Raw genomic sequence first — 2,810 nt, 5'->3', positions numbered from 1 at the left:
ATTACTGTTTCCTACTCCTACATGTCTGCGTCTGAATCATGTTCTGTTACAGCATCACAGCGACCTGGTGGTTATTGTTGTAAACCTAAAGAGAAATCTGAATCACTCTGATGAAGTAGTTCTGTACAGCAAGAGTGTAAAGAGCATGAAATGAGTTTCAACCTGGAGCGGAGTTTCCTGTTTAATTATTATGTATTTAAAACAGAGAGAATGTTTCCATGGATGCTGCCTGTTTTTTTTTTTTTTTTTTTTGCTCAAGGGAATCTCAAACCAAATGTTACTGTTGTGGGACCAAAACCAAAGTTAGTAGAATAAATATCACTGAAGCCTGGCTCCAGCCCTGCTCTGACTTCACTCACTGACACTTTGACCTTTTAACCCAGACGGTAGAGTAAAAAAAAAACCAAAAAAAAAACCTTGAACTTTCATAGCACTCCTTAATCTATGAGAGTCAGACTGGGAGTAGTCCTTAGTAACCACATGTAACCACAGCTCCATAGCACCGCTCAACATTGTGTGACTACATACACACACATATAAATATATATGTATATTTAAATATACATATATATACACATAAAGTTAATATACCTGTTTACATGTACAGTATATATTTATATACACACAAATACATTTATAAATATATATTTATGTACCTATACATATATACAGAAATATATTAATATATATATATATATATATATATACATATATACACATATATAAATATACCTGTTTACATGTACATCATATATGTACGTAAATATATAAATATATATTTATGTGCCTATACATACATACAGAAATATATTAATATACATGTTTACGGTATATATATATATATATATATATACCGTAAACATGTATATTAATATATTTGTCTATATATGTATAGGCACATAAATATATATTTATATATTTACGTACATATATGATGTACATGTAAACAGGTATATTTATATATGTGTATATATGTATATATATATATATATATATATATACCGTAAACATGTATATTAATATATTTGTCTATATATGTATAGGCACATAAATATATATTTATATATTTACGTACATATATGCTGTACATGTAAACAGGTATATTAACTTTATGTGTATAAATATATATGTATATTTAAATATACATATATATACACATAAAGTTAATATACCTGTTTACATGTACAGCATATATGTACGTAAATATATAAATATATATTTATGTGCCTATACATATATAGACAAATATATTATTTACAGTATATATGTAGAGAAACCACAGGCCGAGCAGCCTTTAAATCAGTTGGAGAGGTGAGGTGCAGATATATTTTAGACGGATGTAGAGGAGGAGGATGTGAAGAAGGTCAGAGTGAAGTGAGACGGTGAGTGGGCAGCCACATTAAAGCAGTCATCCAACCATCCAATATGGCCGACGCTCCTATTGATTGTTGCTGTTTGCGGTGGGTAGGTATGTAAGAGGAAGATGTGACGTGGTCAAAAAAAACAAAGCAAGAGTTTTCGTCAGAAAGTGCAAAAGTTAGCACAAACATCTGAGTACGATCTGTTTATTTCACACCGACTGTGTTTCCTGCTGTAAAAGAGGAAGAGGATTCAGAGCGGTGTGAAATAAACGCATCATCAATGTCGTCATCACAACTGCACCACAGACCAGCAGAAAAACACAGAAGGAGGGGAAAAAAAAAGTAGTGAAACTACAGCAGTGTCGCCTGATATCACACAGTACGTGCCAGTTGTTATTGGTAGTGTTTCTCACACACACACACACACACTCACACTCACAGAAACAGGAAAAAAAAAATCCCAACAGACCATTTTGCCCCTTATCTGCATGATTTGCATCACTCTGCACGGCAGCAGAGCGTGCAGTCAAAATTCAAATAATGCATTATATTATTTCCTTAGCTGTCGAGTGGTGACAACCACACGGAGTCTGGTTGTCAATCATCTTATTTAGTAACTTTTAAGACCTTAAAAAACAACAACAAAAAGGAAGAAAAAAAAACTGCATCGGATTGCATGTGTGAATCGTTTGTGGAAGTCAGCTGCCGTTTACGTCACAGCGTATGTCTCCACACGTGTGTGTGTGTGTGTAACCCAGATACAGTATGTGTCCACGCAACAGTCCCAGACAGTGATGGTCGCCAACTGGTAGTCAACACAACACGCAGCACGAACAGAGACCGATTCAAAATCAGTCTTGATTAAAAACAGCCCCACTCGCTCCCAGGCCGGAACTGGGAATATTACATTATGTTCAAACTGGACCAGTTCACATTTGTGGACACGACGACGACGACGATGATGACGCTGATCAAATGCTGTGGTTACGCTCTTCACTCAGTCGTACTTTGTTTTTCATTTCCTTCGCTCTTGCCTCCGAGTGGAACATCCGAAAGACATCATTTACTGCGTGTAGACGAGGCAGGGAAAGGCACGTGTATTACTGCAGTACCGTCCGTCACTCCAGGCCAGTCAGAGTACTGGAGAAATATGTAATGAATCAACATGGAGAGCATGTAGATATAGAACAAAAGTGGCCCAAGACTGGAGCCTTGAGGGACCCCACCTCTGATTCTGATTCATTAATTCTGATTCTGATTAATTATTATTATTATTATTATTATTATTATTATTATTATTATTATTATTATTATTATTATTATTATTATTATTATTATTATTATTATTATTATTATTATTATACAGTTTCCATTTCATTTATTTTCCAACTGTTGTTCCCCGAGAAAATCAGCGCCCACATGGGGATAAAATTACAACCGAAAACGACA

Source organism: Cynoglossus semilaevis, chromosome 2 (genome assembly GCF_000523025.1).
Source record: "Cynoglossus semilaevis isolate Cse_v1.0 chromosome 2, Cse_v1.0, whole genome shotgun sequence".
Lineage (NCBI taxonomy): Eukaryota > Metazoa > Chordata > Actinopteri > Pleuronectiformes > Cynoglossidae > Cynoglossus > Cynoglossus semilaevis.
This window is presented reverse-complemented; position numbering follows the sequence as displayed.